Raw genomic sequence first — 25,222 nt, forward strand, 5'->3', positions numbered from 1 at the left:
ACTGTCACTGAAGAGGAGAAGATCTAGGATATGTTCCTTTGATTCATAATCATTCTTCCTTTTTTGGTTTCCCCATTATATATTTTACTTAACCTTACAAATATAAGTGTCACTTTTCTGGGAGGAAGCTGGTGGCAAGGTCATCAGACTGCTGGATGGATTTAATGTGAGCCTTGAGGAAATATGCAAACCTCGTGTGCTTAACAATTTTCACCTTGAACGAATTGCTTGTTACATACAGAAAACTCCAAGTAGAATCTCTGGCTGTTAAATGTATATTATTCCACTGGACTATTTCATAAATTAAGATTTGCTGAGCTTAAGTTTCAGAAATGTAAATGAGTTTTAAATGACAACTCCTATGTTTTATAAAAACTGATAAAAATCGAAACATACAAATTCTAACGGAATTATTCAATGTTAACTACTATTTACAGAAATAATTATTTGACCTTTTATAATCACAAAGGACAAAGGGAAAATTGACTGTGGATTGTATGTTACTGAGAAAAATGTCTAGTGAAGATATTACATTAGTAACATCCTCAATGTAAGTAATATAAGTGTTTCAATCCCACAAATATACCTGCAAGCATTTGCCCCATTAAATTTACCACTCTTATTGTATTTACCATTCTTTGACACAAAAGTTTCAAAGGTAATTTTGACTCATCTTTCACATCAAATTTGCTATGGACATACAATTTTCTGCATGAAAACTTTACTCATCTTTAAATCCTGTATATAGGGAAGTTGAGCATGAAAGATGCACTGGGGAAATCACAGGTGTATTGTTATATACTAGTTATGATGGTTTTGAAAATGTCACTATCATTTCTACAGTAAGCATCCTCTTATTTTAGGATGGCTAGTGTCCATACAAAGCACTGACCAAGAACTCAGAATCTTTAAATAAAAAGGGATATATTCTTTAAAACTCACCCTTTATATACTTATATAATTTGTATTAATGTATCTTCAACTTCCTTGCCTGCTTAACATTTTGGCAAAAGAAATTATGAGTTTGTGTATGTGACATAATACAAACTTGTCTGAGAGGTTTAGAAGCCCTTTACAGAAGGCAACCAACTAAATGAAGTCATCATCAAACAGGTAAGACAGCAATAGTAAAGGAGGGAAGCTTATGAGAGCAAGCCTCTACGACAACCTAGACCTGTCTACAAGCAAGGCATCAACAGCATGCAGATGATTTAGTGGCAACACAGTCCCACCTTGCCAGGGTAAATCATTTCATCATTTTCTTTCTGTATATGGCTAGAGAAAGCTTTCTGCTTGACCCTGAACTAAGAGCTCTAGCAGGTGATATTTTGCAGAGTAGAGTAATACCTGCAAACCTTTCAAAAGAGATCAAGATTGCCAAGGACTCATGCATGATTTAGTTGTTTCTGTAAAGGAGGGTCTACACGCATGTGGAAGAGGTTTCCATTTCCACACAAAGGGACCAGGTAGAGAACAGAGCCTAGACACCAACATGAGAAGATGAGGGCTCCTATCAAGGGCCGTGTCACTTCACAGGGACAGTGGACCCCTCTGTGTCTGTTTTCTATTAGTACAGTGAGCAGAATTCCTGCTAGCCAACTTCAGAGGGCTACTGTGGGCATTAAGTCCAACAACAGTTATGGAGTTATATTTTCTAGATTGTAAACTTCACAGAAATATTTTAACTACACTGAGTGATCGAAAATTTCGATCCCACTTCTATTTGTTTCACTTTTGTCTCATTCCTCATTTTCTCTTCTGTGAGGGGGAAGGAAAGAACATAGTCTTCTGCAGCTCTGAAGTTCTAGGATATTAAGTGGCATGTCCTGGTAAAGAGAAACTTTCAGAGCAGGTAAGAAGCCTAGAATCACTTCCTTTTTTTTTTTCTAAAAATAGAAGGAACAGATTAAACAACTTAAGTAGTAATAAAAATGTTTTCCAAATCCTATTTGTATATATTTAGACTGTATTGATATGGTCATTTAAAGTTACAGCCTAATTTGAGGCATTACAGCACAACTCAGAGCACAGCGGTGGTGACCAGGAGCTGGGGGTGGGGAATCGGAAAGATGTTGTTTAAGGGTACAATGTGCAACCAGTAGGTGAGGAAGTTCTGGGGATTTAGCACACAGCATAGTACTTATCATCAACAATACTGTATTATACATACCAAAGTTGCTAAGAGACTTAATTGTTCTCACCAAGACAAAGAAATAATTATATGACATGATAGAGGTGTTAGCTAATGCTCTGGTAGTATGAATATATTCAAAATAATGCACTGTACACCTTAAATTTACAGTGTTATATGTATTAACTGTATCTCTCAAAAAAATGTTAGGGTCAAATGATTCTTTCAAGCCCAGCCCCCAAATTCCAACATCCTCCTTTCCAGTGAAAGGTAATATTGGGAATGAAAGCATAAATTACCTTCAGACTGTTACAAAATACAAAGTTGTAAAAACCATAACACCTTAAGCAGTGTCGAGATTTCAAAATTTGCTTCAGAGGTATTTCTAGTTACCTCTTAAAATAATTATGCTGACCTTAGGTCACATCCTGAGAGAGACAACATTTCAGGCATATATAATAGCAAAAACATATTTGCATCAAACAGTACAGCACAGCATACAGAATTTAATACATAAACACACACATACAAGGCTGACTTTGCTTGGCCCTAATGTGCTTGGTTTCAGTTACGATGGTTTAACTAAAATAACACCATCACTCCTACAATAGTTCAAATTTCAGTTACATTATATTAATTATGAGTACTTGCACTGTACCATCTTAGCAGCTAGCTCTTCCGTCTACAAACCTCTATGTAAATGACAGCTCACGATAAAGGAAGCAATAGTTCATCATGATCAGTGCTCTATCACAACTATTTCAAGTTTGTGACAATTCATCCCCATGCATCGGTTACTCAGTTCATGCACAGACAGTAAAGCATGTAGTTGTGTTGCCTCTTTGTCTCCTGGTATCCAATCTAAGTAACATTTTTACAAATGTGGACAATTCAAAGGACAATTCAGCTGATAAAGATGGAAATGGAGTAAAGAAAACAAGAAGTAACACTAGGAGTTTCAGTGAAATGTAAATGCAGACACAGAAGGAATTGACCATGAGAAATGGTCTTGGTTGCTCGTTCAGAGTCTCTGGCTATAGAGCCAGAGAAACTCCGTGAAGGTGAACTCACTGACATAAATGAGGACAGGATGAAGATGTCTCAAAGGAAGAGAAGTGGATAAAAACGTCACATTCAAGGAACTCAGTAGTGTTCCACAACAGTGAAGGCACAAAGGAGAAAATGATGAAAACTGATCCAAACTCACAAACGAGCATGACAATTAGCATAGGCACAGAAGAGATACTTGCTCCATTCATAAGGTCCACAATGAGGAAAACACAAGTGCTACTCAAAATTATTCTTGGAGGGTCCTTTACAGAGAGTTGGCCGTCCCATTCAACCTTAAATGCAGCAATACCTCCCTTAAATATTCCTCCCTTAGCAATCCTGATTCTGAGGAAGGCAGATGTAGGGCCCATAGAAAATATATGTAGGACCCGGAAGATTTCATCAGCTCCTCTGTATGAAGAGATAAATGTCACCATCCAAATAACGTTCAGTATTCATTGTAGTTTGTTGTTAAAAAGAAAGCGATCAAGAATTTTTTGACACATACATATATTCACACTGATGTTGTTCCTATTTATTAATTTCCATAGCCCTTGTTCCTCTAATGTAGATAAACCCGTAATTAATATGTTTCTTCTATAAAGTTCATGTTTCTGCTTTCCTATCCTTCAAGGTGACATCTCCACCACCAAAGATGGATTTAACAAGAAGCTTATTTTTAGCTCTCCATATGGCTGACTTAATGCTGCTCTAGCTATTACAAGGCACATTAGTTTCTTGCCAGGATGTTTTTATCATGGAAGTAGGCTTGAGGCCTATCACACTCCATGATTTTAATGTTAAATGCCTTTCTTTGCCTTTTAAAAAATCTCTTTTCTTCAGCTTCATTATTTTCTTACTGTCATATCTTTTGCAGTTGAGTGTGTTATTTTTATACTTTCTATTTTCAATCAAAAACATTTCTGGGGTATTTTCCTTTGGCACTTCTCTTCTGTACCATTATGTTTTAATTCTTTCTATGAAATCTGCAAGCCCTAACAATTTTGGCATACCTTCCACATTTAAAATAAGTATTGTGTTCATATGTACAGGCAGGTGTATAGTGTTTTGCATTGAGAAACTTATCCTGTTCATCCCATTGAAAGTTTTCCCGATCCTGCTTTTTAGTAGAGTCTGTACCTGTCATGCTAAGTTGTTTTTTTTTAAGATTTTATTTATTTATTCATGAGAGAAGACACAGAGAAAAAGGCAGAGACACAGGCAGAGAGAGAAGCAGGCTCCATGCAGGGAGCCCGATGTGGGATTGATCCCGGGTCTCCAGGATCACGTCCTGGGTTGAAAGCAGGTGTTCAACCGCTGAGCCACCCAGGCGTCCCTCATGCTAAGTGTTTTTTGTGTGTCTTTTACCTTTTGTTTACAAAACAATGACACTTTATTTTAATTGGTCATACACTGTTATTAAAGCATTTGTGCTATATAACCGCTATTTTTATTTTTTTTTAATTTTTTTTTATTTATTATTTATGATAGTCACAGAGAGAGAGAGGCAGAGACACAGGCAGAGGGAGAAGCAGGCTCCATGCACCGGGAGCCCGACGTGGGATTCGATCCTGGATCTCCAGGATCGTGCCCTGGGCCAAAGGCAGGCGCCAAACCACTGCGCCACCCAGGGATCCCATAACCGCTATTTTTAAATAAAAAGCTTCTAATGTCATCCACTACTTATTTATATATAAATCCTACAATACACCATGTAGGGAAATTCATTTGTTTTATAAAGGTTTTATTGTTCCTAGCCTGGGCTAGCATTAAGAAAAGATAAATGAAAATAAGATACTGTTCAGAGTTATTATGATTTTATGAATGATCTACAAGGAAACCAAAATTGTGATACATAACTCAGTTCAACAAAATGTGGTCATCTAAATTGTTCTGGGCACGTTTCAGGCTAAGTTTTCAACCTTAGACAGAAACATCAAATCCATCTATAACTCTTTCTGAAACCCATTATCAAACGAGAAAAAATTTCCTAGCAGACTTCCTTATCTTACGACAGAGCTTTGACACTTGAATCAACTAATAATTGTAGCTGTTTCACATAAAAGGTCAGTTTTGACAAATGGCCTCTTGCACATGGTAAAAATACCCTTTCACTGTCAGGCTAAGGTTTTATTCAGTAAATGCACTTATACAATCAAAACCATCTTTGGATGGACCACAGGATATGCATCTGGAGGAAAGCATAAAGCTACCTTTTGTCTTAAATTATCTATCTAAAGACAAAACGAAAAACAACTTAGTATGAATAATAGAGTTATATGAATTAGTCACTGTAGCTATGTCACAATAAGCCCCCAGTAGCTTATTAATCAAAGGTAGATGAAGGGTGAAAAACCTGGTACACTGGGACAGCATGCTTATTAAATGGTAAATAATTGGTAGTAAAGTCACAAACAAATGAAAGGTCTCAAGTAATGACCTTCATAAAAGTTTGGTCCAATGGGAAAGATCATGTGTAGATTTTTTCATTTACAATAAGAAATGAACTTTGTATATAGATACTTTCTTCTCTAGTCCCTGAATAATTCTAACAATTCATTTTTAATTTTTAGAAAATTATTCCTGTCAACAGAATTAGTGGAAGTACTTTTAAGAGTTATTATGTAACAATGCAGTAATAAACTTTGATAAAAATTTTTGCTGTGTCACATAGAAGAGGAGCTAAGTCGTCATTTAATTTTCTGAGAAATATGAATATTTATTCTTATGACCAAGAATCAATCCAACTGATTGTTTACCTGAATGTCTATTGCATGCTTTGCATGGTTGCACTGTATGGGGGGAACGGGAAAGAAAAATAACGCTGTCTCGTGCAAGTCGGTAAGATAAAATGTACTATTACACTAAGGGTTAAACAATTATGCTAGACAATTCAACAATTTAAAGAAGAGGAAGGTGATAGGGGAAACGGGAGGACAGAGTCCACCTAGCTGAGGATAATGGTTTTCATTTTTGCCATCACAATTTTCTAACACTTGAATAGAGAAGAGTGCTTGCTGAGAACCATGAAAAAGAAGGGGATAAAATTAAGGACAATGGATAGACTTCTGGAGACTTAAAGGAAAGAACAGTGGAGGGAGGAAGAAGGAATACAGAGGGTGAGGGGGCACAAGAACCTAAGAGGAAGAGGGAGGAATGTGGGAAATGTCTAGATTTCTAGGCCTATCTTGATCTTACAAGTACATACAGAAAAGAGGAGAAATTTGCTGTTTGTTGCTCTTATTTTAAGAAGGCAGTTATAATATGAAGAGTTGTTTGAGGCCTCTCATCTAACAAGGTGCTAAAACTATTGCTTTATCTATTGTTAAACTGTGTAAGCTTTGAAATGAATAGAATAGATGAATGAATAACCCCAGTGAAAGTAAACATTTGACAAATCAAAATATCAGAGCAAGATATCTAGGGAGAATTCAACACTCATGATTTAAAAAATTTAATTTTGATTAAAATTATGATAGCAACAAGACCTGTAGCCATTAAGATGGATGACCAAGAAGAAGGATTAAAGACAAAATTTCAAGAAATACTGTAGTTGAAACCAGTAAATAAGAGATAAAAGAAATATTAAGGAAAGAATAGACCATGCTGATATAAAAGGTGAGGAGGAGACATTGTATCAAATGTCAAAATGAAGTCAAAAAGAATGAGGCTAAGTTGATAAAAATAAAAATCAGATTTTGAAAGGTACATAGTTTCGGTAAAATGCTGGAGGGGCAAAGGGCAAGGGGCATCAAGAAAAAATGCAAGGTGAATTCAAGGTTTATCCATGAACAAGCAGGAAAGGAGCAGCCCAGATTGGGTTAGATGGGTTAGTTTGGGGCTGACCTCCCCATGTGCTGCTTATGTAATGTGGACAATTTTGTGAGCCTCTTTTCCTCGTCTGAGAAGATGAGATAAATATGGCATCTATTTCATAATGCTGTTATGAGAATTAACAAACCCAGGAAACACTAAAGCATGTCTTGGCAATGTGTCCTTGTCACATTGTATTGACAGGTTGCTTATATTGGGAAAGAGTCAAAATTAAAGAAGAAAACTTGCTAAAAGCAGGGGGGGGGATCACATTCTAGGAACAAGGACCTTGATGTTAGCCTGATATCATTGCATCAGACTTCTGGAGTCTTTGGAACAGACCTAGTTAAAGTCGGCAGTTTTCATAGATTTCTAATTCTGTACTTCAAGTTTTTCCCATCAATACATAAATCTTGAAGATGTAGGATTTAGGATAAAAGAAATTTAATTTTTCACAGAAGAATCTTATCAACTGAGTACATCTGGGACTGTCAATGGAGACTAAGTTGGCATTATGACAGTTGTCTGATTTCTTAGAGTTCATCAAGAGTCTTACAAAATGATTCTATCATATTGCCATTCTTTGCCCTGCAACAAAGTGAAGCACTCATAATCGTTTTATGTAACATAAGTTAGAATGGGAAAGATAAATTAGTAAAGGTAAGTGAAAAGATGACATTTTCTCCTTTAAAATCAAGAGCAGCTTAAGAGTCTCCAACGAATTTAGGAACATCACACCTTAGGCACAATATTTCACAATTATTTGTTACAGTACTTATCTTTATTCCTAATTTTATATTTAATGGCATATTAGCTCTACCTAAAATTTGAATTTTTGGCTATGCATACTACTTGCTTTCCTAAACAGTTTAGTCACTCCAACCATGGAACCTAAAAAAGAGAGTCCTTCAGAGCAAGGACTTATCGACTTTTACACTGTGTGGTTGTATGTGATGAAAAAAATAATAAAAAGCTGAGTAAAAGTTAAAATACTCACGATACATTGGCTTATTCTTTAAACAATTCTTTGGAAAATGTTCAACTGTAATGAATAACTGAGGAGCTTACAAATACATTGCTTTGCTTTTAGACGTACAGGCAACAGGACGCATGCTCTTACTGGACTGGAATACCCACTTATTACCGATTTACACCAGATGGAAATGCTGCATGTTAAATAACATTCTCCTGATTATTATACTTTCAAGTATGTGAGATGATAAGCCTAACTAATTCAACGAATACCATCAACATATTGTACAATGGGTCATTTTCACTGTGGGGTATAAAAGAATTACCAAGAAAGTTGACAGGCAGAGCATATTAGAAAACAATCTGGTAAATTTGATTAGTGATATATGCAAAGTCCTACGTATTCAAAAAAAATATATAGTGTTTTCTCTACATACAGTGAAACGGGAAATTTTAGGCCATCCCCTGAGAAAATATACTGAAAACAACCAGCTAAAAAACAAAACAAAACAAACACCTGATCCTTTGCAGTAAAAAGACATCTTAGGTATTTGAGTTAAAACAAACCTGTCACTGAAAAAGAGGCATTTTTAACCAAAAGCCAGACAATGCTGGGAGCAAGAACATTATTCAACTGATCTCAGGGGTGAAGGCAGGTCTCTTGGCGTGCCCTTCTGTAGGGGCCTCACAGACGCTGGGCAGCCACTCTGGAGTGCCATTGCCCAAGGAAACAAATCTCCCTATAGAGTCTATACGGAGATGGAGACTGCAAATCCTTAGTCTGGTAACGGTTCCCCAATTTTCTTTGAGCCACCCCCTTTCCATTGCTAAGCCTTGGGTAAACCAACAGCCATCAGAAAGAAGCACTTCCAGACAAGCTAACCAGAAGCTATGATGATCATTGGTTACAATTAACCAATTTACTCACACAATTAGGCTACAGGGTATTTGAGAACCTAGAGAGAAGGCTTTCTCTCCCTAGTTGAAATTTCACTGCTTCAAGCTCTACATCAGTCCTGTAAGATATATAAGGCATGCTGCACGTAGTTTTAAATTTCTAGTAACCACAATAAATAATAAAAAGAGAGAAGTGAAATTTAGTAACACATTTTTCCAGCCACATATGTTTTATCCTGAGTATATACTAAATTTATTTTTCCTACCTACTCTTCAAAAAAAAAAAAATCAATGGGTATTTTACACTTAGAGCACATGTGAATTCCAACTAACCACATTACAAGAGATCAGTAATAACACATGGCTAACGGCTATCCTTTTGGACAGCACAGGTATTTATGGTATGCTATGTCAACGTGCTGTTATTTATTTTCATATTATTCATCAAATCCAGTGGTCAGTAGGTAAAAAGTTGTAAAGATATCTACAGAATAAATTTTCTAAATAAAAGTGTGACTATCTACTGAGTGGAACTTTGTAAAGATAATGAATAAAGAAGTTTCTGTCAAATTCCAGATGTTTTGCCCAAGTCATAGAGCCAAAATTACATTTAGACGATTGATAGCAGCGTTTACTTTTCATCAACAGTAACAATAAAATGATGCTCTATAATTTACCTTGTTAATTTAATTAACATAGAAATTACAGTGGTGATTTTAGACTCAATCTAATTTTGGATCCTGAATTATATGGATTGTATGTCAATACTGATCTACTTGTCTATGATAAAATTCCTTTCTGCATTTTTTTTTTGTTTAGAAATTCTACTTTAATTTCTTTCAATTATCAAAACACTATCTCTTCATAGATTCTGTAACTTTGACTTCGTTTTCATTTTTCACAAATCCTACTAAGAGATCTCAAAAATGTATTTTAAAAAGCCTCTTTTTGCTATTCTGTGTCTTAGAAAAAATTTTTTTTCTTACTCTCTATACTCAGGATGAATAGAATTGCATGCCATTTTTTACATTCTATTGTTTTGTTTTGTTTTTTTTTAAGACTTTATTTATTCATGAGAGACATATATAGAGAGAGGCAGAGACACAGGCTGAGGGAGAAGCAGGCTCCAGACAGGGAGCCTGATGTGGGATTCGATCCTGGGACTCTGGGATCATGCCCTGAGCCAAAGGTAGACGCTCAGCCACTGAGACAGCCAGGCATCCCTTTTTTTGTTTGTTTTTGTTTTTCTTAAAGATCTTATTTATTCATAAGAGACACACAGAAAATTTTTCTACATTCTAAATATTTTTTGAATTTTGTTATCTGTAATTTTAAACTAAACTCAAAAGCAGGAAAAAAACAAAAATTGTATGATCATTCTTTTTATTAATTTGTAATTAAGGTAATGTTTTCTCAAGTAGAACTCTTTCTTTTGCAATCTAACCTGAACTTAGCATCTTTGGATATTTTATATACAATGCATGTATTATTTTTAAGGTCCTAAATTTTTAAGTCCAACATCAGTATCTTAATATACTCTCAATCTAGTTTTTCACTCTTATATTTACAACATAAAATGATTTACTTCTATTCATTTCTCCCCATTATAGTACATTCATCAGCTTCCAGTATTTGATACCATGCTTCCCCATCACTGAATGTTCTTCCTCATTTAACATCATTCATTTCTACCCATCCTTCAGGAAACATTTCTTCTTGGGGAATTTTTTTTTTCTTAGTGCACTCCAGCCAAGAGCAACATCCCCTTCCTCTGATCTTCTTTAGTACTAATTATGAATAATTAGTTGTTTAAAGTGGGATTTTTAAAAGATTAAAAAAAGTCTTAAGAAGCAAAGTATAAAACAAGAAACTGTCTTTTATTATAGCTGTAATTGAAAGGACAGATCACACTCAGGAACCAAGACTTAATAACCATACTTGGACCAGATATGAAGCTGTAGTTCTCTGTAGCTGGGACCATCATGCAAACTTATATGGGCACTTCAGTAGGGTGCGTTAATAGCGAGTGTTTTAATCTTCTAACAATTAAGCTTCAATGTCCCAGGAGAGGCATTTGATTGGACAAGAACAGCTGTCAGCTACTTAGCTATAGATGGTGAAGAAAAAAGAGATCTAGCAAAAGTACGTCAACTAGTGTAGAATGGAAATACAAGCATCAAGATATACTACTTTCCTATACATAAGTCATTTTTTCATTAAAGGCAATTTGTGAAGAATTTCATTTTCTCAGTATCTTCTATAGTATCTTTTACATAATAGGAACCTGATTTGTTTTTTCCCATTTATTTCCTTTCTGTAAGTTATCTTTTCTTTTTACAGTAATGTGAACGTCTTTCAATGAATCTAAGACTGTGTGTCTACGTATGTACATGTTGATTTCTTTCATATTCTTTTACGTGTCTCAGTTATGTTCAAACAGAGAGTACATTATTCTGTGTAGGGAACATGCCAGGCTCTGGGACAGAAAGATATAAAAGATGTCCCTGCTCTCAAGCCTAGTGCCTCTATGTTTTACAGTTTTAGAAAATAATTACTACAATAAGTCATGGTCTAACAGCTTGTATTTCACTGATTTTGTTTCCAGAAAGCTTAGAATGTTTATGACTTGAAAAAAATTTTTGTTGAACCAAAAAGGAAACAAAAAATTTCATAAAAGCAAACATCTAAAGACTTACTCTTCACAGCACAAGGAAATTGGGCATTATTTTCTTACTAGTATTAGTTTTATGCACACATTTAACTATAAATAACCTCACTTCTAATTATATTCACAGAAATGAAAAGTAAAAATAATGTTCGACATGTAATATATATACCACTGTCTTTTCTTGATGTCTGATCTTCTTAAAGCCAGTTTTGAAGAAGTCTATAGAGTAACACTATGTCCTTTCATTAAAATATAGTTCTTCATTTATCCTGATTGAGTATCCCCTGTGCTAAACTAGAATCATAAGCATTTCTGGGACCAGAAACCAGAGAGAAATATATAGAGTGTGCCTTAAACAATTAACTTTTCAATGGGGATAATGAGTTGTATCTGCAAATGACTATAATACCAGATGGTATACAAAAATTTGTACTGGATAGTTTGAAAAACTTAAGAGCTCATGGGACAGATTTGTGCAGGATAATTTAAAATGGAGAAAAGGTTCAGAGGGCAGAGAAAAGTCTACTCTGCTCAGAGAAATCCTCATAAATGCAATTAAGAGATAAAGTTGGATTTAAAGGCCCCCTTCTGCCTCTCTAGCCTCATATACTGGTCAACCCTCTACCTTCTCCTCTCCAAGCTAATCACTCTTTAAAATATACACACATATATACATACACACAATGGAATATTACTCATCCATAGAAAGAATAAAAGTGTGCTATTTGCAATGATGTGGATGGAGCTAGAGTTTTATGCTAACAGAAATAAATCAGTCAGGGAAAGACAAATACCATATGATTTCACTCATATATGAATTTATGAAACAAAATGAACATGGGAGGGGAAAAAAAGACAAACCAGAAGACCAACTATTAACTATAGTAAACAAACTGATGGTTATCAGCAGGTTTTGGGTGAGGGGATAAGTTAAGTGGGTGATGGGGATTAAGTGGGGCACTTAGGAGCACCAGGTGTTATATATAAATGATAAATCACTAAATTCTAAACCTGAAACATTTTTCACTGTGTTAACTCACTGGAATTTGGATAAAAACTCCGAGAAAAAAACATAAAATTGTACCTTCAGGTATTTTTTACTCTGTTCTGGTCAGAGTCTTGTCCATAAAACTGCCAATATCATTCTTATTCAAGGTTCAATCCAAAAGTTCGAGTTTCTCAATATTTGCCCAGTCCTGTACCAAGGAATATCATTACCAGAAGACCTAGTCTCTGCCTTCAGTGCATTCAGAAACCGATACAGAGGGAATCACCACACAGTTGTAGTAGAGGTATGCACTCAATTCTGTAACATTGGAATGGAGCTACAGGTAGCTTACTTGAAATTAAAATGGACTGGATGGTGCTTAGGCAAGGGACGACTTCACAGACAAGATAGAATTGGTTTAAGAAAAAAAAAAAAAGAATTGGTTTAAGATTTTCAATACTGAATGTTCCAAGCAGACAGAGTAATAAATAGTAAGTGTTTTAAAAATACCTGGATCAGCATGTGTAAATGGGTTGTACCCCACCACTTTTGGTAGGATGAAATTCAAACCAAAATACTCACACTTTGGCCCACCAGGGTGCATCCTCATAGGGAGGGATGGATCACAGGAGATAGGCCAGAGAAGAGCCAAGAGGGCTCACCTGTCCAGGTCACTGGAAATAACTTTTTTAAATAGAGCAGCGAAGACATGTTGCACAAAATTTTCATATGAGTAGTTGCTTTTTTTTTTTTTTTTTTTAGTAGTTGCTTTTAATTTCGACCATGCTGTATTAGAATATGTATTGTAGGGTATGTTGCTGAAAGACCTTTAAAGTATAAGCCATCTGGACAGGATAATGAATCCCCATCACTGAAATTTTTAATTTATAGAGCACTTCCCACAGTATTACTCTATTGATACTGACAAAAACTCTTGAGGCTAAATATTTCCTTCCAAACTCCGGTTTTAAAATAATGCTGGAGTTTAAATACTTCTTATCTCTATAAGCATACCTGGTTGGAAAGTAAGATCATAAATCACTGTCACTGATAAAACATTACCTCTGAATCCCAAGTTATTAATGTAAGATTTTCTTCAATTTGTTACCTATGTATAAAGGATTTGGCATTTTCTCTAGAGATGGATGCAAAGAATGCACAAGACAGCAGAAATACTACATTCAGTTGGGACAGTAAAGGGTTAGCTTGTTGACTCTTTAATGAAAATTACTTACAGACTCTAAATCCAATATCCCAGTGCCAACCAGATATGGTTAAACAGTATGAGCACAGCTTCATTAACCGTTCATTTTAGAAATACACTCCTTTTAATTGTCCAGAACATCTTATGTGAAAAAATATGTCAATAACTTCAAATAAACATCTATTATAAGCATTAACATATTAAAAGTGGGTGTTTCAAAAATCTTAAGATGGCAGTGGTAATTTAATATTTAAGCTTTGTTAATGCATTCTAATAATGAAATGATAGCTTTACATCATTTATAATTTAAAAAACTTTATTTTAACCATTAGCAATCTAAGCAAAAAAAAAAATCAAATTTTATAATGAAATTACATATAGAGCAAACTCAAAGTGTAGCCAGATCTAGCATTTCTCCTTCACTACAGAAGGCACCATACTTGTAGAAATTACTGCAAGAATTATCATCACTCTGAGCACATTTTTCCCAATCCCAACTCAGTCTTCCTCCCTGACACTGGTGCCGGCATGGACATCAAATCTCCTAAACCTTGTCATTGAAGCAAGAAGTAGGGCTGGATTTGTGGGGGTTGGGGTGGGGGGGAAGAGGGACAAGTATGGTGGTAGCTTGAAGAGCATGGGCACTGTCTTCAACTCAAACCCCACTACAAGAGCCACATGGAGGCATGTCTACTGCTGTGCAACACATTACCCCATAATTTAGAGGCTTTAAACAGTAATGATTATCTCTGTTTCCAATCATCATGAGTTCAGAAAAGACCTGTAAGACTGTTTAACTGCTGTTCCATGGTGTTTGGAACACAGGTGAACTCCCAAATCCAGGCCTAGAAACATCTGAAAGCTTACTCTCTCACATGTCTTATAGATCAATGGTCAACTGAAGGTTTAGGGGGACCTGTCAGCCAGAATATGACCACAGGTGGTCTTTCCATTCCTAGAGCAAGCCTTCCAGGGGAAAGATACCTAGGTAGAAGCCATATGGACACTTACTGCCAGGCTCTAGGAGCCATGCATCACCACTCTGCTACATTCCACTGGTTGCTCTGGTCAGCTTGTCACAAAAGTCCACCCAGGTTTGCAAGCAGGGAGTAGAATATAGACCACATCTCTCAGTGGAGGTATGTCAACACGACATCATTAGTTTTAAACAATATGTGTTGCTTATGTGTTGGTCTGTTTTTCTAAAGATGGCTATACATACATTCTTCTGCAAGAAATGCTAGAAGAAACAAGATATTGCATTCAGGTGGCATTCTGAATTTGAAAATATTTTTCCAAATACCTAGGAAATTAGTAACATTAAGTAATTTCTTTTTTTTAAGATTTTATTTATTTATTCGTGAGACACAGAGAAAGAGAGACAGAGAGAGGCAGAGACACAGGCAGAGGAAGAAGCAGGCTCCATGCAGGGAGCTTGATGTGGGACTTGATCCCAGGACCCCAGGATCATGCTCTGGGCCTAAGGCAGGTGCTAAACTGCTGAGCCACCCAGAGATCCCCATGTTAAGTCATTTCAACACCATTTTATTCTCTGTACCAAGCAGGATGTCTAAAATATACAAATATCAATAGGTCATTTAGAGGCTTCTCTGAGATTGTTTGGAATCATCTGCCATTGATGATGCTTGTATCAAAATCTCTAGCTCTCCATACTTACTAACAAAAATCAGGAGTACAGTCTGAATTTCGACTTCAATGCAATCCTATAAGTACTGTCCTATTTGTCCTTCTCCTTTAAGATCTCTACTTCTTCCTTTCTGCTTAACAGAATCACATTTATTTGTGGATGAAGATTTAATGTGACTTGAGCTTGTGACATGCACCAGGAACTCTCCCGTATTTCCAAACCATACATTCCAGCATAACCCTAGGACATTGTTTCTCGGTGTATAATCACTAATAGAAAAAAAAAAAAGTGAGAAATTGCTGTTAGAAGTGTTGAGATTTCAGGACTACTTACTGTTGGAACATGACAAGTAATCACCATATGTCCTATAAACAGGTCACTTGCCTTGGCTAAAGCAGCTATTCTCTAGATTAGTGAAAGCTGAATATGAAACTTCTATCTGGAGTAGTGTTCATAATAATTGTTATCAGACTATCATATTAGGGCATCAGAGACAGATAATCACTTGTATATTCCTCGCTAAATACTCTACAGTTCTGTGTACTGACACAATTATTAAGAAGGTATCATATCTTTTTGTCAGAAACATAATTATATATCTCAGTAACAAGGATTTCGCAGCTAGTATCACTTTCCTCTGAAAATGTTCTATGATCTAATTTTTTCAACAACTTAATAGGTCTCTAGATATTATAACCAAGTTACCCAATATTTTAGGTCTTTAAAAAATCTGTCACGATAAGAGTATACATAAGTGATTCAAAATAGTTATAACTATCAATTAAACCAAAATAGATCCTGTTAGGAGCTTATCTACACAATGCAGGCAACTATTAAATTAGCATTCTAAGTTACATCGTAACATTTGTCTTCTCCAGTGAATAATAATTGAGTGAAGTATATGAAAATCACAGTCATTACACTTAATATTGTATATTAATAATTTTGTTAACAGTTCAATTTCTTAGTTACCCTGTGTATAATATGCATTAATCACTTAGGCATAAAATATCAAATAATAGAAATGTAAAGATACCAAATTTCTCACTGGATTCATTAATCAGTTTTGTTTTGTTGTGAGCTATAGTTTAACCTCTGTTTATCAAATTTATTACCTTCTTTTGACAATGTGTGAAGAGGTTCCTCATGTACTTAGGAGTGAGAAGGCCACATTCCTTTAATTGAAGGGTTTGGGCCACATCAAGTGCAGCATATTTTATTAGGCAACATTAGGAATGTGACCAGCAAGACCGAAGTATTTCTGTATCTGCAGGTGACTTTTATGGCTACTTCTCACTGTTATGTCGGCTCGAAACCAGAAGACTAAATATAATCTTAGGAATCTAGAGAAACAATGTTGGGGCACCTTCCAACATGTACTGGACTAGAAATCCAAGATAAGGGGGCTCCCTGGGTAGCTCAGCGGTTTAGCGCCTGCCTTTGTCCCAGGGCGCAATCCTGGAGACCCGGGATCGAGTCCCACATCGGGCTCCCTGCATGGAGCCTGCTTCTCCCTCTGCCTGTGTCTCTGCCCCCCCGCCCCTCTCTCTCTCTCTCTCTCTCTCTCTCTGTATATCATAAATAAATAAATAAATCTTTAAAAAAAAAAAAAAAGAAATCCAAGACAACACAAGCAGTGCAATTTAATGAGTATTTATTGAACTAGCTTTATGCTATACGTGTAATAATATCTTTAAAAGTTAGGGATTTTCCAATTAAAATTTTAGATATTTCTCTTTTAAATGAAGCCTCCTCCTTGAAAGTAGAAATAGAATTTATAGTCTCTCACTAAATGCTACAGTTACTTGATAGGTTAGCATTTTATAAAGACAAATATAGGAAGATAGCTGCGCTTATTTTTATGTTCAGTTTTGTCACATATTGTCAAATTCTCATTTTCAATTTTTAACAAAGTATGGGAATATAAACAGGCCTTAATCCTTGCTGAAATTGAAGATGCCTAGTCCTAACTTGCATTAACTTCAAATGTGACTTAAACCCAACCATATCACATTAAATGTAAATGACAAATAGTATAATTAAAAAGCAGATGTTGTTAGATTAGATAAAAAGGCAAGTCCCAACTTTGTTATTTAGAAGAAATGCACTTTCAATATTAATAGCTAAGAAGATAAAAAGCAAAAAGGTGGCCATGATAGACCGTTCTAAACTAATCAAAATAAACCTTCTAAACTACATTAATAGTAGTCAAAGCAGATTCCAGAAGAATATAACTAAGAATGAAGATCTTTTCATAAAGAGATACATTCATAAAAGGCATACAAATCCTAAATTTTATGTACTTAACAGAGCTTCAAAACACACAAAGCAAAAGCTGATAAAACTACAAGAAGAAATACATTTCCACAACTATAGTTGGAGACTGACACCATTCTAAGAATAATTGATAAATCCAGGAAATCTGTAATTATATGAAACACATCAATAACACTCAACCAAATCAGCCCAATTAACATTTTAGAACATTCTACTCAGCAGAATACATACATTCTTTTCAAGTGCACATGGAACACTTACTGAAATAGATAATACCACAGATTTCTCAAGAAATTTGTAAGGATTTGATTCATACAAACTATATTCTCTGACCACAATAATAAATTAATAATAAATCATTAACAAAAATCTCTGCAAAATCCTTAATTGGAAATTAAACAAACTTCTCAATAACACATGGGTCAATGCAAAAATCAAAAAGAAAATTAGAAAGTACTTTAAATTGAATGTAAATAAAGACAAAATGTAAGGATAAATGGACTGCTGCTAGGCCATGCAAAGGCAGAAATTTAGATCAAAAAAAGTGTTTAAGAAAACAAATTCATGATCTCATGTTCCATTTTAAGCAAGTAGGAAAAAAAAGAGCAAAATAAACCCAAGATTAGAGGGAAAATAGTATTAATGGTAAGAGTGCATATACCTGAAAAAGAGAAAATGGAAAGAAAAAAAGTCCATGTTTACCAAAACTGGATTTACAGGAAAAAAAATAATCGCTAGTCATAACGGCTAGGGAAAAAAAGGGGAGGCTGTGACTCAAACTACATTGAAAACAAAAGAATACAACTATAAATCTTATTCTACAAAGAGGATTTTTAAATTATGATCAATTTTCTGCCAATATATCCAACAATTCAAATGACAGAACAATGACAAATCCCTTCAAAGACAAAAGACTTAACTCAAACAACTCTGTATTTATTATAGAAAATGAGTTTGTAATTTGAAAAACTTTCCCACAAGTAAAGTGTTATGGAATGCTTCTCAATACATTCTGTGAGGCCAAACTAAGCATTATAAAGAAAGCTGCAGACTAGTAGTCTTTATAGAACACAGATATAACAATTCTGTAAGGAAAAAAAAAAGCAGATACGTATATTATAAATAGACATCATGACCAGGAATACAAGCTTGGTTTTATATATTTTAAGCTAAGTCAATACCCATTTTTCTAGGTTTTATTTCTTTTTAGAGAGAGAGAGCATGTACAAGCATGAGCGGGAGGGGCAGAGGGGGAGACAGAAACAGAAAAAGAGAGAAAAAAACTCAAGTAGACTCCACACTGACCATAGAGCCTGATATAGGGCTTGATCTGATGACCCGGAGATCAGGACCTGAGCCAAGACCAAGAGTGGGATGCTTGATCAACTGTGCCACCCAGGCGCCCCAGAGCTAAGTCAATACTCTTAACCATATTAACAAACTAAATAAAATTATATGATAATCTTATTGAACTCAGAAAAAGCATTTTAACAAAAAACAAAATCCATTCCTGATAAAACCTTTCAGAAAGGTGGAAATAAAAGGAAACTTCTTCTATATAACAAAGGACATCTACAACTAATATAATTAATAATGAGATCTTCTAAGATCAGGAAAAAGACAAATTTCCCTTGTCCGTCTATGTAACATTGAACTGAGAATTTTACCCAGTACAATAGATCATACAATCCAGTACAATAGACAAGGAGATAGTTTTACTTTTTCCATCTTTATTCACATGTTTATTATACATGCGTGTCAAAGCCGAAGATCTTACACATTCTACAAAAAAGCCGCCAAAAGTACTAAGTGGATCAGTAAGGTTGCAAGATATAAAAAATTGAATTTGCAAATATTAGCATCAACAGTTGGGAGCTGAAATTAGGCAATATTTATAATAGATTCAAAAATATGAAATTCTTAGGAATAAATCTGACAGAAGGTGTACAAGACCTGTACACTGAAAACTATGAAACATGGTTAAAATTTAAGAATATCCAAGGAAAAGCTATCCCATTTTTTATGAGTCAGATGATTCAATGTTAGCATCTGAAATCCCCCCCCCCAATTCATCTACAGATGCAATGAAATCCCAATGAAAATTCCAGCACAATTTTTGTAAAAATTGACAAGATGATTTTATAATTCAAAGAAAAATCCAAAGAAATTAGAATTGCTAAAATTATTCTGAAGAAATTAAACTGAAGAACGCTATCTGACTTAAGATTTTAAAAGTCACATTAATGTAACAAAAACAGTACATTACTGGCATTACATCAACAGGCAAGTAAATCAGTGTAACAGAACAGGAAGTCCAGAAATGGGTCCAGAAATGCACAACTGATTTGACCAAGGTTCAAAAGCAATTCGGAGATGAAAGGATAGTGTTTTCTGCAACTATTGTGAGAAAAGTTACACATTTTTATATACAGCAGAAAGTGAATTTTATGCCCTATCTTGTATAATATAAGAATTATATCAAAGTGGATCACATACATATGTAAAACGTAGAACTATAAAACTTCAAAAAATAAGCACAGGAGAAAAATCTTCATGAAATTGATTTTGCAAATATTTCTTAAATATGATATGATACTTAAAACAGTAATCCACGTCAGAACTAAACTGGTAACACGGTCTTAATAAAATTCACTTTTCCTGATCATTAGAAGATTACAGTTCATTAAAATGAAAAAGCAAACCACAGTCTGGGAGAAAATTTTTCTAAGTGATGTGTCTGATAAAGAAATACTATCCAGGACACGCAGAGAATGCCCTCACCTCAGTAGCAAAAATTATCTACCGAAAAGGGGGACAGTATTGAACAGATACTTCACCGAAGAACAGATAGGGATGGCAAAAACACATGAAACGATATTCAACATCAGTAGTCATTAGGCAAACACAAATTAAGGTCACAGTGAGCCACTACAACACATCTTCTAGAGTGCCTGGCAATAGCAAGTGCTGGCGAGGATGCGGGAAATTAGAACGCTCATACCTTGGCATGGCGATGGAAAATACTACAACCACTTAGTGCAACAATTTAACAGCTTTTTTTTTTTTTTTTTTAATTTAACAGCTTCTTAGTAAGTTCAAGATATGCCTACCATATGATCCAGCCATTCCACTCCTAGGTATTTACCCAAGAGGAAAGAGTATATATCCATGCCAACAAATGGTACACAAAATGTTGAATACAGATTTGTAGTCAATGCTGGGAACAACACATAGGGCCATCATCGATGATTGGATTAACAAATTTCAGTGTATGAAAGGTTACTCAGCAAAAAAAAAAAAAAATTAACTATTGGTGTATACAAGAACATGCATGATCTCAGATTTATTATGCTGAAAAAAGCCACACTGTGTCATTTTATTTATGTGGGCTTCTGTAAAATACCACTACGTACCCTGACATTGGTTGCCGAAAGGTGAGGGAAGGGAGGATGATTATTAACAAGGGGCCTGAGAAATTTGGGGAGATTGTAGGCACATTCATTCTCTTAATTGTGGTGAGGATTATGGGTATATACAGACGTCAAATCATTGCATGCATTCTTTATCAAAATCTAAAGTTCATAAGCCATTGTCGACGGTGTTAATTAAAATATCAAATGTATGTATTAAACAGTATGAAGAAATGGAAAGGATAACGGCCATACAGAGTAAATTTATACTAAGTAAAACAAACAGGAGTATTTTTTTTCTGTTTCATTTCAGGCTAAACACCAGATGTAAACAAATCTATACATTTGAAGAGGATTATGTAAATGCTTGAGGCTTATTACTGTTGTGTTTGATCTTCAAATTCAAAGTAAAATAAAACTGTCTTTGGAAGTATTCAGAAGTGTTCATCCAATGACCATGAAGAAGATGAAGTGGCAAAGCAGTATTATCTGGAGCAAAGGAGAGGTTACGGAGAATAATGTATTTGCAATGGTTTTTATAATCATGTGAAGGCAGGTTTTGTACTTTCATTTAAGTCATGAATCCTGTCAATATAGAGATATATTATTCAGGTTAAGTGAATCTGAAAAAAAAAAAAGTCATTTGGGATCTGAGAGAACCTAGAAGACTGAATCTTATATGGAAATTTGAAAATAATAAGTTTGACTTTCAAAGAAATCAAGCTTATTATCCAAAGCTATCCTGATAATAGCTATAGCTAAACCAAACTGCAATCCCCTAATCCAAATCCAATTCTGTTTATAGTATATCATTTGAAATGTATTGATGTTTTGGCAGAAGCCAAAGAATCTGTTAAAATAAAAAAAAAAAATCAAAGGTAGAGAAAGGAGGAATCCACGGATCATAAAAATCTCATCAGGAAAGGACTATGCAGGGGCGCCTGGGTCAGTTAAGTGTCTGCCTTCAGCTCAGGTCAGGATCCTGGGGTCCTGGGATCGAACCCCATATGGTTCGAGCTGAGCAGGGAGCCTGCTGCTCCCCAGGCTTGTGTTCTCTTTCGCTCTCTGTCAAATAAATAAATAAAATATTAAAAAAAAAAAAAAGAACCATGCGAACTACTCACCAGGCAAAACGTAAAAGGAGAGACGGTAAGAGTTTATGTTTGGACAGTTTTTGTTCCTAATAGATGAATCCATTTCATTTGCTCCTCATTTGACAAATCACTTCTTCTCTCTTCTCTGGTTAACTTTGTAGTTTGGTTGTATTGACCCAAATCCCTGGTACCAAGCACTGGTACGTGGCAAGCTTAACAGGATTATTATATCCCCTTAGCTAATTTTCTTGTTCTTATTCTGGGTAGGAGACCTGCCTCAAAGAGGAGTGGGTGGGGAGAGAGGAGAGATTGAGATACGTGGACAGAGAAAAGGAGACAGAAAAAGCGGCAGAGACAGGGGGAAGGAGGCAGAAACTGGGAAAGAAGTAAATCCTATTCTTAAATTGCTTAGTTTTTTCAGTTTATTTTGTCACCTAACAGGCATAAAAGTGAAAAATAACCAACACCTAATACCAACCAACTCAATTAAGAAATTAAACATTACAAATATGGCTGAAACCCATGTACCTCTACTTTCCAAATCTCATTACGTTTCTTGCTTTTCAGAAACATTATCCCCAATTTGTTTTGTGCAATGCCTGGGCACAGCTTTAAATCCTTACAACTTCAATGTTTTTATTTAAACATTAAATAGCATTGTTTTCTAAAATTTTAAACTATGTGAATGGTATCTCAGGTTAGGTTGTGATAAAGGAAATTACTGACTTTAAAATTGGGGGCCTTGCTCCTGGGCTCCCAAGGAAGCCATACTGTAATCTTTACCAAGGTCAAAATGACTCAGCAAAACCTCTCAGCATGGGCTCTATTTCTGCCCAGAGCACTCTTTGTACACCTTCTTCTTCGGTAAATAACCAAAGAGGAGCATTCTGAACACAAAAGATAAGAAAAGGGAGAAACTTCCCTGGCTCCCATAAGATTTCATTATACAGCCATACATACACTAGAAGCCTAAAAGAAGGTCTGCAACTTTCTGAAATGTTCTTTTGTCTAAGGATTTATAACTTTTTATATAGAAAATGTTTATAACCCCACGCCAAATGTTCCTTGGCATCCCAGGCAGCTGTCCTAAATTGGGCTCAAATAAAACTCTATCATTTTCTTTTAGAAATTGTAAAAGGTATGTCCATTTTGTGTTGACGGTTGTGACCAGCATTTTCAATTGACATACTTGAGGGTGATTAATCTTTGAAAATCCTTCAAGACTTGGGTTGAAAGCATGTCCTTTTGATGAGTATGTGCTTCCTTCTACCAAAAATCACCCTGTGCCATCTTTCAAGGATTAATTTCTTATAAATTCGAAGCCTAAACCCAGATAGACAAGCTTTAGTTATGAATTCTCAAAGGAGCTTTTTCCTCCCCTCTAGTTTAGGTACACTCCAAGTACCTCCCCTACTACTTTCATTTTGCCAGATTGAAGATTTTTCTTGGTCCCCTCTTTAGTAAGGGGTGCAATAAGGCAGAGATTGCCAACCAGTGTGCTATCTGGTTGAATGGGTAGTAGGCCAATACCAACAGCCACATTTGTTTATTTATATCAGTAGGACTTATAAAAAATATTTTTTAAGCTATGGATTAGAAAAATACTAGAATTCATTGCTTTAAATTGCCTTAACAATGTGCAAGAAACTCATTCCTGACTTACTGCTCTGTCTAGAATCAAAGCCTCATCTCTCATTCCATACGTGGTCATTAAAATGCAAGCCTTGCATTACCAAGACAGGCAGGGGTTCCAGTGTTTCTATGGCTTCAGCTGACAGTTTAACTTCCAGTTCCACACTGGGAGCTCTCTTGTACAGCATTTCTGGATGTTTGTGTTAGGACATGGAAGTCCAGTTTGTAGACAGCTTATCTATCACATGACTAAAAATAACTTTTTTTTTCTTTCCATTCCCTTTGATAATTACTCTTAAATATTTTAAGTTTTCTGTAGGTTGAATATGGCTGTTTCGAGTTGCTATTACTCCCAATAAAAGTTATAGTGTAGACTATAAAACTAAAGAGCGGTTATTGTAGATATTGGTGATTATAAATGGTTAGGATGCTTGTATTATCAATTTATTCTGTTCAATAATATGTAAACCATAGTCTAAACACTTGTGGGGAAAAAAAATGAGGTTCTCTGAATATGCTAGAAGAGACCCTGCATGTTGAACTGCTCTTTCCAGTTGCCAAAATAAATCATCTTAACTAATCAATTGGTGATTTGATCTTTCATTGTCTATTGGTGCTAAAAGCACCCTTCTGAGAAAGTGGAATCTACTCTCACCTTGAAAGATGTTCACCACCACAACTAAAACAAGATGGACTCACATTATTTTTTTAATGAAAACTATATAATCACCACTTTTACCACTCAGTCCATATGGAGTAACATTGCTACTTATGAGCCATTACTACCAGATGTTCCTAACTAAACTTCCTGAAGAAGAAAATTATGAAAATTCCAATCACAGACCTAAATTTTAAGAAAAAATATATTCTAGAGAACACTTACATTGAGTCAGGAGTGGTTACATGTAGGATGAGGATAAAGTCAGAAAATCTGTATTAGGAGTACACTGAACTATCAATTGAAATTAGTGATGGTTGAAGTCAGGGAGGGCAGAGTTGGCAAATTCTCAGTGATACAGCACATGTGTTATTCTAGAATTGATGGAATATGGAACTTGGTCAATCAGTTTCTTTATTCGCCATCATTTGGTCTTCTCTATCACTAATTCTCTCTCTGCCTCATTTATCCTCGCAGTTAGAGCCTCCATTCCTTATTGCATCTCATTAATAGCCTTTTTTATTTCAACATGATTAGATTTTAGTTTTTATTTCTCCAGAAACGGATTCCCTAAGGTCTTCTACGCTTTTTTCAAGCCCAACTAGTAACTTTATAATTGTTATTCTGAACTCTAGTTCCAACAGCTTACAAATGTCCATACTGATTAGGTCCCTGTCAGTCAGTACTGCCTCTGGTTCTCTTTTTCGAGAAAAAAAATGTCATTTTGTCCAGAGAACAATATATGAACGAGAGAAAAAGAATGCTAAAATGGCAAGATTC

General features: G+C 35.3%; 1 long non-coding RNA gene across 1 annotated transcript; it reads right to left on the reverse strand.

Moving 5' to 3' along the window:
- Positions 1-15,162: 15,162 nt before the first annotated feature.
- On the reverse strand, positions 15,163-24,801 carry LOC118350992 (uncharacterized). Its single transcript, XR_004805723.2, has 3 exons — positions 24,668-24,801; positions 22,183-22,424; positions 15,163-15,640 (listed from the first exon to the last, which is right to left on the reverse strand). It is a non-coding gene; the product is annotated as an uncharacterized LOC118350992 (long non-coding RNA).
- Between the last annotated feature and the right edge of the window lie 421 nt (positions 24,802-25,222).

Source organism: Canis lupus, chromosome 16, assembly GCF_003254725.2.
Source record: "Canis lupus dingo isolate Sandy chromosome 16, ASM325472v2, whole genome shotgun sequence".
In the NCBI taxonomy this organism is placed as follows: Eukaryota; Metazoa; Chordata; class Mammalia; order Carnivora; family Canidae; genus Canis; species Canis lupus.